The sequence below is a fragment of the Schistocerca serialis genome, chromosome 2 (genome assembly GCF_023864345.2).
Source record: "Schistocerca serialis cubense isolate TAMUIC-IGC-003099 chromosome 2, iqSchSeri2.2, whole genome shotgun sequence".
Lineage (NCBI taxonomy): Eukaryota > Metazoa > Arthropoda > Insecta > Orthoptera > Acrididae > Schistocerca > Schistocerca serialis.
Window position 1 is genome coordinate 508,162,838 of NC_064639.1, and position 13,606 is coordinate 508,176,443.

A 13,606-nucleotide genomic window follows, 5' to 3' on the forward strand; every position below is an offset into this window, starting at 1 on the left:
TAAACACTGAGATGCGTGAAAAATAGCGTTTACTCTAGTGGATCGCAAATTGCCTCTTTTACTCTAGTGGATCGCAAATTGCCTAGATTATTAATCCAGTGTTTCGTAATGAGAGCATTTAGCGACTTTCAACATAATTTAAATAGAATTTCAAACCTTTTCTGAGTTGTTTCTCGCTTACATGCTTAAAGTCAAATATTTAACACATTAACCCCTCTGTAAAATAATCAAACGTTAGAAGCTGTGTTTTGTGTGGGAGTTATATTCTTTAAGGAATGGAGGGTTTATTGGTGTGTAACGAACTACGGACATATCAGTGGAAAGCAAAACCGAAAACTGATGTTAAAACGCGTCGTGGTGATGGTCACAAGGAAGTCCACTCAAGTAATACACGGAGTGAAGATATGCTTCGCAGGTCTGTGGGACGTGAATAATACATTTCGTATTTTTCGCTGATAGGTTTCAAAGTGCTGAGAATTGTTGTAATATTTGTAATTAGTGTCAGTGGTGTTAAGAAACAGCTGAAATCGTTAAAATTGAACAAAGCCCCAGGGCCCGATGGAGTCCCTATCAGATTCTACACAGAACTTGTGGTTGAGTTAGCTCCTCTTCTAACCATAATTTGATGTAGATCCCTCGAACAAAAATCCGCGCCCAGTTCTCGGAGGGAGAAAAGTCGATCACACCCATCTATAAGAACGGTAGTATAAGTGATCCATAAAACTGCCGTCCAATATCCTTGACACTGATTTTTTGTTGAATCTTAGACCATGTTCTGAACTCAAACATAATGAAGTATCTTGAACAGAATGACTTCATCACTGGCATCCAGCATAGGTTCCCGAAAATATGGATCTTGTGAAACCCAACTCGCACTTTTCTCACATGACTTACTGAAAGCTTTGGATCAAGGTAGTCAGGTAGCTGCATTATTTCCTGATTTCATAAAAGCATTTGACTGAGTACGACACCTACGCATAATGTCAAAAGTTCGATCATACAGGGTATCGAGTGTAATTTGTAACTGGATTGAGGACTTTTTGGTAGGGGGAGGCAGTGTGTTACCTTGGAGAGTCATCATTAGATAAGTAACTTCAAGTGAGGTCCAAGGAAGTATGCTAGGGCCCTTGCTGTTAATGTTGCATATCAGTGACCTTGCAGACAATATTAATACTGATCTCCGACTTCCTGGAGATGATGCAGTTATCTTTGATAAAGTACTGTCTGAAAGAAGCAGCAGAAATACTCAGTCAGACCTTGATAAGATTTCGAAGTGGTGTTAACTTGGGCAACTTGCTTTAAATGTTTAGAAATGTATAATTGTATACCTCACAAAACGAAAAAATGTAAGATCCTGTGACTATAATATCAATAAGCCACTGTTGGAATCGGCTAACTCATACAAATACCTGCTTGTAACACTTTGTAGGGGTATCAAATGGTATGATCACATAGGCTCAGTTGTGGACATAGCAGGTGGCAGACTTCCGTTAATCGGTAGAATACTGGGCAAGTGCAATCAGTGTACAAAGGAGACTGCTTGCAATTCACTCGTGCGACCGGTTGTAGAATACTGCTCAGGTGTGCGGGACCCGCACCAAATAGGACTAATGGGGGATAAAGTATACAGTGTTGGGCAGCACGAATGATCACAGGTTTGTTTGATTCATGGGAGAGTGTCACAAAGTTATGGAAGGAACGGAACTGGAAGAAACTTGAAGATGGTTGTAAACTATCTCGAGATAGTCTATTGACAAAGTTTCAAGAACTGGCTTCAAATGATGACTATGAATATACGGCAGCCCCATACGTATCGGTAGAATAATTACTGCATTCAATCATTCTTCCCGAGCTCCATAAGTGAATGAAACGGAAAGAATAATAATTGATACAGTGGGATGTGCCCTCTACCATACACCTCATGGTGGTTTGCAGAGTATAGATGTAGACACAGATGTATAGTTAGTGGCGGAAAGTCGTATGCCTGTAAAGTCCAATCTGTAAAATAAACCCAAGTATTATTTAAAGTCTTGTTCTATCAAATAGTGGATTATTACGACAATGTCCGTTCATCCGGATCATCATTAACCGCCTCCACAGCCTGATGCCATCCGTCGGCTCCGAAGTGGCGTTACAAACGGACCAATTTGTCGATTCTGCCATATTTTGCGGAGCAGTTTTTTGAATGATGGCACATATAATCCGAATGGAAAATTCAGCCCTTTCGCTGATAGTTAGACTTCCGAGATTATGTTACATCGTGAGACTGGTTGAAAATGAAAGGAACAGAGCAAGTAGTAAAGCGCCAAGTCTAACGCAACAGCCTATAAAAGATCACATGTGAGCTCATTAGATGTGGGCTGTCTCTTTTATTCTTTCTCGCTAAAGAAAGAACGAAGAACATTAAAAAAGAAAACAAATAGGGTAATAATTGTAGTGATTCGTTTGATAGCATTGGTCAGATAAGGTGAGGCTCGTTGGTCTAGGGGTATGATTCTCGCTTCGGGTGCGAGAGGTCCCGGGTTCAAATCCCGGACGAGCCCACAATTTTTTTCTGTGTCCTTTATGAATTGCAGCAAAGTGATCGAACAGAAAAAATGCAACATACCTTACAGTGCACCTATTTATGATTTTAATTCTTTTTTCTTGTTCAAGTGAGATACAGTTTAAAATTAGATAATCTGTAACGTGGTTAGTATAGTACCTAACAATAAGGGTTAGAAAATCAAAGGTTGCAGCATATACATGGCTAATAGATATACTGGATAAATATTATATCCACGTATTCGAAACGTGTGAAAAATGCGCTTGACGTCTCCACAGGCGTCGCTTCCAACTGAGGGATCGTCCACGCATGCGCGCAAGAACACAGCGCTCGCGTCAGCGACGGGTGCACCATCCCACGGCCGCTGAGTGAACCTGTCTCAGTGAGGCCGTCCCGCGTTGTAGTGACGTAGCGGCTGACGCACCTGACGTATTAAATAACACAAGACGAATATACGTAACATTTTAACAGAAAATCATAGATTATCTGGTGTATCCTCGCCGAGACGTTAACAAAATACTGTGTTCCTAGTACTTGTGATGCACCCATCTTCGATCTGTTTAGTGGCTACGCCAACACAGCAGCACTCACCTCTTTACTCTATTTCTTTTAAAGTTCAGGAGCTAGGGGTAAGAGCTGGGTTTCATGGAGCTCTATCGAAGAACAAACCCACGAACTTCATTTACAAGTTAGAATTGTCACAGCAATACATTAGATTATCGGGGGAAAATGCGGAATGGTTTATTCACGTCCTACAGACATGCGAACTACGCGAGGCAAATTTTCTTCAGTCCGTTTACTAAACGAGTGGGCTCCTGTGTTCGATACTGTAGCGAAGCAGTAAGACATAAGTCGTGCTGCGGACACCGTTCGTTCATAGTTTGTAGCTAACGATCATAAGAAAAATCCTCCAACCAAACGTCGCCATTTGCCGATACGCAACAGCCAAATATACAAGACACGTCAGTATCACACGGATACATCTGAAGAATAGATGGACTAGAATACCGAAAATAATCTTTAACAAGCCCAGCAGAAGCGGCTCACGTGTGAAAAATGGCCTAGTAACACCAGTAACGAGCTGCAAGAAATACACATCGCAGAACATGAGGCGCAAGACAAAAAGCTCTTTCACAAACATGGATGTAACGGATTCCTAGCAGCATCTGTTTAAGCTTGCACAGGACCTGCGACCCTCATGTATTTATGTATTTTTGTAATGTATTCGTACTATTTTATTTCCAAGTAATTTCACTGATTTCAGAAGTAACAGATGATACGCATCTTGCTTTTTGAACCGTTATCTGTTCAATATCATAAACATTACTCAAACAGTCTTTCCACAAAATATTTGGAAGCTATCCGTTCAAGCTGAAACTAAGCAAGTGACCTTGTTTTCAATAAATGTTAGTTTGGTACTGCCTGAGATACCGGCAAGCAGAATTGCATTGCTGGTTCTGACTTGTGCAGATTGTCTCGAGATTGATTGTACGTTATTACTGTTCACGTTGAAAAGTGAAATGCGTCGTATTGTACGGCTTATGAAGTTTAGGCTTGTGGAAGCAACAAATTTTGGCTATGCTCCAATAGGTCTATGACACAGTAGATCTTCGTGGCACATCTGGTGGGAAAGCTTGTTGCTTGGTGGTGGAAGCTGGAGACCTAACACTGACATTCGGCGTGTGGGAAAGAGAACTATCTCAATATTACAACACACGCATGAAAACTTTACAGAACTACTTTGAAACATGCACACTGTTGCTGAATTTGAAATCAGTCAAATGGAACATAAAACATGATCGTAAAACAGCACTAGAGGAGAAAGATTATCACTCACCGTAACTGAAAAGAATAAATCTCAGACTTTTGAAAAACTCCACTGCCGAAAAAGGTTATAAATTTGCCAGAAGGCAAAATACTTTGTAAACTATTTCTGATGAAAAAATGATGTTCTTGAGCGTATTTTTTCACCAGACGCATTTCGCTATATGTAGCTAAAGCAACACCAGTGGTCTGTAATTAAGTTATTTACATTTTGATTTGCTTGTAGATCGAAAAGCAGTTCGTTAAGTGCAAATCAAATTATTCTTAACGAACTGCTTTTCTATCTAAAAGCAAATCCAAATGTAAATAACTTAATTGCAGACTACTGATGATGCTTTACCTCAATAAAGTGAAACGCGTCTGGTGAAAAATTCACCTATTTTTGTAGTTGCAACGACAGAACAAAAATAATCACAAGAATTATAAAGCAACTACGGGCACTTGTGGCCACACAAATGAAGTTACTTAAACACTAAAGACATTGGAGGTGGCATCTATCTCCGAATGCATGCCGAAACCACAGGTAAATGTCGCCATATAACATAAAACTGGTAGTTTCACAGTCTGTCCAGGTAGCGTATTTGAATTTATCAAACGGTGCGAACGAAGTCAAGTTGCGCCTTTCAAAATTTAGAATAACGCTACATAGTACCCAAGTGTATTAAACAAGATTCATATTTGAAGAGATGCAGCAATTTATACTTTCAAGAAACATCGCACTATGAGCTTTCCTTTTAATGTGTGTGTAACATAAGTCAATTGTACCTGTGGCAATAAAAATGTTTCTATTAGAAAATCAAAACCACAAATTTCCCTGAAGATTTTATTAAATATATTAAAGTTTGTCATAAGGGTGGATCTACATACCACGATTATTTCACTATTTCGTAAGGAAATCGCAAAATCTGATGTGAAAAGGAATTTAGGTGGTGCTGCCATCGTACAGTTCTATATGCAGCTGACAGTATTACGTATCGTCGGTTAGACGGTAGCGTAGTAGAGCAAAATGTTTACCTTAATAATAAATTGATATTAATTTGTTGTTTAATGTTAGACGATAGAAAATATTACGGCCTAAAATGTCTTTATTAAAAATGAGACACGCAGTTTAGCGAAACCACACCGTTCCACGACTGCAATGCTTACTATCGGTGATAGCTTGAACTTGTGCTAGCGATATGACTGCGCACGGCGGTGTTTTGTGTGTGTGTGTGTGTGTGTGTGTGTGTGTGTGATCAACGTCGTTGATTTTTACTTCTGTAGGGAATGGAAAGGGTAAAAATTTTCGCTTTATTTTATTTATTCTTCTTTCAGCTTTAGTTGGGCACACAGAAGGGTCCTTTAGCTCGCTGCTTTTGGTGTGTGTTTGAAAACGTGTATAGTAGTGCTAAAGGACTTTATGTCCGTAAATTATGGAGAATTACGTAGGGATAACATTTATGGAGGCTCAAGTATTATCACCTTCGGTACTTCATATTTGTGGTTGCGTAAGGGTTCTACCGTACCTACTGAGGTGAGTTGTGGTGTACTGTCGCGTATCATGTCCAACTTCCTAAATAAGGTTCGTGCCTTCTCCTTGACCTTGTCTGAGAGGTAAGATTCACTTAAGGCTCGATGAATATCATGATTCCGGATCCACCATTGGGCTCCACTGATCCATCGCAGGCATCTGCTTTGTATAACCTGTAACTTCTTGTAGTTAGTGGCACACGTAGTACCCCAAGAGGTCGATCCATACAAAATAGATGGTTCGACTGTGGCGTGGTACAACTGGAGTTTCGTGCGTTGGCTGAGGTACGAGCTCTTCAGGAATGGGAGGGGAGCTCCCAGCATTTTGAGGCCAGACGCCTTCTTCTCCATAATGTGATGACTATACAGCAGTTTGGCGTCCAGAAGCATTCCAAGGTATTTTACAGTTATCGCCCAGGGGAGTGGCTGGTCTGATATCCGTAGGCGTTCATTGACGACGGGTGTCCGACGTGTGAAGACAATAACTTTGGTTTTCTCTGCATTGACCGTTATTTTGTTCCTGTGGGTCCAGAGGTTCACTAAATCTAGTTGGCGCTGCACACGTGTGACGAGGTGGTTCATTCGGGTGCCTGCAGTCAGGAGCGCTGTGTCCTCGGCATAGAATCTGGCAGTAACATGTGGCACTGTCGAGAGGTCGTTAACGTATAAATTAAACAGCAGTGGAGATATGACCGATCATTGTGGAAGTCCTTAAAGGACAGGCCGTGTGTGTTGAATTCTTGTCATCAATGCGAACATATAATCTACGATCCTGAAGAAAATTGTCGAGAAGTTTTTAATAGCAGTCTGGTAGGGGAGTGGTACGACGGAGCTTGACGATCAAGTTGCGTCGCCATACTTTATCGTAAAACAGCGGTGGCAAATCCGTAAGGCTGCTTGCATACACACCAGTGGCGTAGCGTGTTTGAAAAGGCTGGGGAGACTCTACAGTGACTATAGGGAGACAAAATGGTGCAATAAAAAATAATTTAAACAAATGAATCAAAATGCATCAAATAAAACAACAGCTACTACTACCACCGCCACTAATAATAATAATGATGATAATAATAATAATAATAATAATAATAATAATAATAATAATAATAATACAGGATACAATACAGGATCAAACAATAAACACCAGGTATTACAGCAAGCATATTATTAAAGATCCCAATACCACAACGGATAAATGCAGACTTTGTAAACAACAAATAGAAATAGTAGATCACATCACAAGCGGATGTACAATACTAGCAAATACAGAATACCCCAGAAGACATGACAATGTCGCAAAAATAATACATCAACAGCTTGCCTTACAACATAAACTTTTAAAACAACACGTTCCTACATACAAGTATACACCACAAAATGTACTGGAGAATGATGAATACAAATTATACTGGAACAGAACCATTATAACAGATGAAACAACACCACATAACAAACCTGACATCATACTCACCAATAAAAAGAAGAAATTAACACAACTAATCGAAATATCTATACCCAATACAACAAATATACAAAAGAAAACAGGAGAAAAAATTGAAAAATACATCCAACTGGCTGAGGAAGTCAAAGACATGTGGCATCAGGATAAAGTTGACATCATACCAATTATACTATCAACTACAGGAGTCATACCACACAATATCCACCAGTACATCAATGCAATACAGCTACATCCAAACATATATATACAACTACAGAAATCCGTAATTATTGATACATGTTCAATTACCCGAAAGTTCCTAAATGCAATATAACACATACCGTACAGTTAAAAGGAAGTGACGCTTGATCAAGGTCCGTGTCACTCCATTTTTAACCGGACTTAACGTCTGAGAAAGTGAAGGAAATAATAATAATAATAATAATAATAATGCCTGAAGTGATAATTTTGCAACATGAAGTCACCCGAGCAATTAATTCTACGCACAATTGGAAAGCCCCTGGAAATGATAAAATAGCAAATTTCTGGCTAAAGAAGTTCACCTCAACACATTCACATCTAACTAAATTATTTAACAGTTACATTGCAGACCCATACATATTCCCTGATACACTTACACATGGAATAACTTATCTGAAACCTAAAGATCAAGCAGACACAGCAAACCCAGCTAAATATCGCCCCATAGCATGCCTACCAACAATCTACAAAATATTAACTTCAGTCATTACACAGAAATTAATGACACATACAACACAGAACAAAATTATAAATGAAGAACAAAAAGGCTGCTGCAAAGGAGCACGAGGATGTAAAGAGCAACTGATAATAGATGCAGAGGTGACATATCAAGCTAAAACTAGACAAAGGTCGCTACACTACGCATGCATTGATTACCAAAAAGCTTTTGATAGTGTACCCCACTCATGGTTACTACAGCTATTGGAAATATACAAAGTAGATCCTAAATTGATACAGTTTCTAAACATAGTAATGAAAAACTGGAAAACCACACTTAATATCCAAACAAATTCAGATAATATCACATCACAGCCAATACAGATTAAGCGTGGAATATACCAAGGAGACTCATTAAGTCCTTTCTGGTTCTGTCTTGCTCTGAACCCACTATCCAACATGCTAAATAATACAAATTATGGATATAATATTACTGGAACATACCCACACAAAATCACACATTTGCTATACATGGATGATCTAAAACTACTGGCAGCAACAAATCAACAACTCAACCAATTACTAAAGATAACAGAAGTATTCAGCAATGATATAAATATGGCTTTTGGAACAGGCAAATGTAAGAAAAATAGCATAGTCAAGGGAAAACACACTAAACAAGAAGATTACATATTGAATAACCACAGTGACTCCATAGAAGCGATGGAAAAAACAGATGCCTATAAATACCTAGGATACAGACAAAAGATAGGAATAGATAATACAAATATTAAAGAAGAACTAAAAGAAAAATATAGACAAAGACTAACAAAAATAGTGAAAACAGAATTGACAGCAAGAAACAAGACAAAAGCTATAAATCCTTATGCTATACCAATATTGACCTACTCATTTGGAGTAGTGAAATGGAGTAACACAGACCTAGAAGCACTAAATACACTTACACGTTCACAATGCCACAAATATAGAATACATCACATACATTCAACAACAGAAAGATTCACATTAAGCAGAAAGGAAGGAGGCAGGGGATTCATCGACATAAAAAACCTACATTATGGACAGGTAGACAATTTAAGAAAATTCTTTCTAGAACGAGCAGAAACTAGCAAAATACACAAAGCAATCACTCATATAAATACATCGGCTACACCACTGCAATTTCATAACCACTTCTACAACCCTTTAGATCACATAACATCAACAGATATGAAGAAAGTAAATTGGAAAAAGAAAACACTACATGGCAAGCACCCGTATCGTCTAACACAGCCACACATCGATCAAGACACATCCAGCACATGGCTAAGAAAAGGCAATATATACAGTGAGACAGAAGGATTCATGATTGCAATACAGGATCAAACAATAAACACCAGATATTACAGTAAGCATATTATTAAAGATCCCAATACCACAACAGATAAATGCAGACTTCGCAAACAACAAATAGAAACAGTAGATCGCATCACAAGTGTACAATACTAGCAAATACAGAATACCCCAGAAGACATGACAATGTAGCAAAAATAATACATCAACAGCTTGCCTTACAACATAAACTTATAAAACAACATGTTTCCACATACAAGTATGCACCACAAAATGTACTGGAGAATGATGAATACAAATTATACTGGAACAGAACCATTATAACAGATAAAACAACACCACATAACAAACCTGACATCATACTCACCAATAAAAAGAAGAAATTAACACAACTAATCTAAATATTCATACCCAATACAACAAATATACAAAAGAAAACAGGCTGAGAAAGTCAAGGACATGTGGCATCAGGATAAAGTTGACATTATACCAATTATACTATCAACTACAGGAGTCATACCACACAATATCCACCAGTACATCAACGCAATACAGCTACATCCAAATGTATATATACAACTACAGAAATCCGTAATTATTGATACGTGTTCAATAACCCGAAAGTTCCTAAATGCAATATAACATATACCGTACAGTTAAATGGAAGTGACGCTTGATCAAGGTCCGTGTCACTTTCCATTTTTAACCAGACTTAATGTCTGATAAAATAAAGAAATAATAATAATAATAATAATAATAACTTTTTCAAGAAACGATGACAAATTTGTAGAGCTCCAGCAGCACGAGAAGAAGCACTTATATTTTCTTGTACACAAGTGCAATGCGCCGGTCTCTTCTTTTCACGAATAAGTCTATAACTCGGTCTACAAATATCTAATCACTGGATAGATCTCCAAATACTGTCTTTTCCATTGCTAACGTGCTCAAACACGACAGCCGGATGTTGGACATTGAATTCCTTAAATAATTCTTCACTCATTTAAGAGTACTCATGCTTCGTTCACTGCTTGCTGTTGTTGCGGGTAGGGTCAAAACCAAACGCAGGAACTTCGTTTTTACTTCGTAAACAGAGTCTAAATCATTGTTGACAATGTACTTTAAGAGGATTCTTGGAGATAGTGTTTTTTCTCATCAGCGTATATGTTCCACAGTTCATTTTCAAGTTGTTCTTGTTTGAAAAAAGGGCACTGTTATAATAATTGAAGCAGTTTCAACTTTGGGAATTCTTTTTGATAGTTCGGGAAACACTTTTCGTTAAAAAGTTCAACAAACTGAATTTAGGGAAAGTCTTGAAACCTTCTTTCCATCTGAACAATTTGCAAATCCAGTATCTCGTAAGTTAGTGTCCTGAGAGATGTCTTTTGACTGTCACAGAATGATAAGTTGCCATTCAAACACAAGCTCCATTTAATGCTTTCATCAACGAATGTTCTGTTCTTAATTGTCGTAAGTTTCTCATAACAATTCTTATTTTGTCTTGGCAAGCAGTTATACTGACAGATTTTGACTGAAGAACATTGAAGAGATGATCAACATAAACAAAGCGCCCTCGGTAGAAGCAAAGCAAGTAGACAAACTTAGGATCATCCATCTGTCGTTTCATTCTCACAGCACAGCTCAAAGATTGTGGGTCCCACTGAGAGTCTGTATCATCAAATATACAGGGCTATTACAAATGATTGAAGCGATTTCATAAATTCACTGTAGCTCCATTCATTGACATATGGTCACGACACACTACAGATACGTAGAAAAACTCATAAAGCTTTGTTCGGCTAAAGCCGCACTTCAGGTTTCTGCCGCCAGAGCGCTCGAGAGCGCAGTGTGACAAAATGGCGACAGGAGCCGAGAAAGCGTATGTCGTGCTTGAAATGCACTCACATCAGTCAGTCATAACAGTGCAATGACACTTCAGGACGAAGTTCAACAAAGATCCACCAACTACTAACTCCATTCGGCGATGGTATGCGCAGTTTAAAGCTTCTGGATGCCTCTGTAAGGGGAAATCAACGGGTCGGCCTGCAGTGAGCGAAGAAACGGTTGAACGCGTGCGGGTAAGTTTCACGCGTACCCCGCGGAAGTCGACGAATAAAGCAAGCAGGGAGCTAAACGTACCACAGCCGACGGTTTGGAAAATCTTACGGAAAAGGCTAAAACAGAAGCCTTACCGTTTACAGTTGCTACAAGCCCTGACACCCGATGACCAAGTCAAACGCTTTGAATTTTCGGCGCGGTTGCAACAGCTCCTGGAAGAGGGTGCGTTCAGTGCGAAACTTGTTTTCAGTGATGAAGCAACATTTTTTCTTAATGGTGAAGTGAACAGACACAATGTGCGAATCTGGGCGGTAGAGAATCCTCACGCATTCGTGCAGCAAATTCGCAATTCACCAAAAGTTAACGTGTTTTGTGCAATCTCACGGTTTAAAGTTTACGGCCCCTTTTTCTTCTGCGAAAAAAACGTTATAGGACACGTGTATCTGGACATGCTGGGAAATTGGCTCATGCCACAACTGGAGACCGACAGCGCCAACTTCACCTTTCAACAGGATGGTGCTCCACCGCCCTTCCATCATGATGTTCGGCATTTCTTAAACAGGAGATTGGAAAACCGATGGATCGGTCGTGGTGGAGATCATGATCAGCAATTCATGTCATGGCCTCCACGCTCTCCCGACTTAACCCCATGCGATTTCTTTCTGTGGGGTTATGTGAAAGATTCAGTGTTTCAACCTCCTCTGCCAAGAAACGTGCCAGAACTGCGAGCTCGCATCAATGATGCTTTCGAACTCATTGATGGGGACATGCTGCACCGAGTGTGGGAGGAACTTGATTATTGGCTTGATGTCTGCCGAATCACTAAAGGGGCACGTATCGAACATTTGTGAATGCCTACAAAAACTTTTTGAGTTTTTGTATGTGTGTGCAAAGCGTTGTGAAAAATCTAAAATAATGAAGTTATTGTAGAGCTGTGAAATCGCTTCAATCATTTGTAATTACCTTGTATAATTAAAAACACTATATAGCCCTGAGAAATGACTAGATGTTGTGGAAACTGCCCTGGAACAAAAGTTCCAGCGAGTGTTGCTTGCATGTGGCAGTTTAAATCCTTTCTCAGTTAGCAATACAGTTCGTTTTGATGATTTGCTGAAAACCGACTCTAATGCAGTAAGATCACTTACAAACATAAGTACTTTTTGTATGACTTTGTAGGAATGTAACAGTACCAAATTCAGTTGGTGTGCGTAACTGTTGTAGTCTTCTTTCTCTGCTCGCCGTTAATGAAGCGCCATTATATGTTTGACTAACCACTTCCCTTCCACATTCCATTCTTTCAATACTGCATGAATAATGTTTGACAAAATTTCAGCAGTTTTATCTCCTGAAACATCGTAAAATCCAACGAATTTTTCCTCAATTTTGTCTGCAATACAGTACCAGAATATTATACTCATGACACGTTTAATGTTTCATCAGCCTAAATCGAAATGAAATTGCAGTTCTGAATTAGAGATTTTATTTTCTCATTAACTGCAAGATTTATCATTTCTATTACATCATTCTGTATGTCTGGAGAAGTTCCTTTAAAGGTTGAAGATGATGACAGATGGTCTCGGATTAACTGCTCTCCTTGAGCTAGTAAATCCAACAATTCCAGATAGTTACCTTTGTTGCTGGAGGATTCGTCTTCTCGATGGCCGTGAAAGGCTAGTTCTTCTTTACAAAGAAATACAATTGCCTGAATAAGACGAGCCAATACTTTCTTGCTGGATGCAACTTGTTTGTTGTATTTTATTGCTGTCAGACGAGCGGCTTCAGAAAGGGCGTGCTCAATTCTACTTTGCCCAATAACTGAAATGATTCTTTGTTCTGCAGGTGACGATTTGATATCTGATGAATTTGTGCTTTCCTGTCAAAGTTCTTTATTGTACAAATGCCCTTATTGCATCATTCCTTTTCACCACCAAACAGAAGACATATATAACACTATAATATGTTATTGACTGCATTGGCAGTCAGCCAAGCATATTTTTCGTACCAGGCTGTCTGAAAAGTGCGCTTTTGTTTGGCTTCATTTAGAACTACACTGAGTGTAGGAGTAGGTCGTTTGTCCTTCAATTCTCGCTTTTTTTCGTACGTTAATGTAGAAAAAAGCGTTTTCAATAAAAATTATATAAGGTGTGCAGTTGCTGGCTCACTCATGTTGGCGACACAAC

At 39.0% G+C, this 13,606-nt stretch overlaps 1 non-coding gene across 1 annotated transcript; it reads left to right on the forward strand.

The window, feature by feature from the left end:
• The first annotated feature begins 2,471 nt into the window (after nt 1-2,471).
• Nucleotides 2,472-2,543, forward strand: Trnap-cgg (transfer RNA proline (anticodon CGG)). The gene has a single exon. It is a non-coding gene; the product is annotated as a tRNA-Pro (tRNA).
• Nucleotides 2,544-13,606: the final 11,063 nt, after the last annotated feature.